Source organism: Myripristis murdjan, chromosome 2, assembly GCF_902150065.1.
Source record: "Myripristis murdjan chromosome 2, fMyrMur1.1, whole genome shotgun sequence".
NCBI lineage: Eukaryota > Metazoa > Chordata > Actinopteri > Holocentriformes > Holocentridae > Myripristis > Myripristis murdjan.
Window position 1 is genome coordinate 20176330 of NC_043981.1, and position 300 is coordinate 20176629.

Sequence of the window (300 nt, forward strand, 5' to 3'; positions counted from 1 at the left end):
AAGGGTGATGACCGGCCAGGCATTTTCTGCATTCTATCAGTGTCTCTGGGTTAAATTACAGGGAAATTAAACCGAGGACCCCCTGGAAGACCCTTAAGGACCCCTGGAGGTCCCTTTTCCCAACTTTGAAAGCCACTAATGAAACCTTTCCTGTGTGCACGTGGCGGCCATGTGATGTCACGTGTCTTTGTGGCGAGGAGGCATGTGTGGTTATAAAAAAAAAAAAAAAAAAAAATTAAAAACACACAGACGGTGAGGAAAAGGAGAGGACGGAAACCGGTGAATTCCCCGGTCGAGACG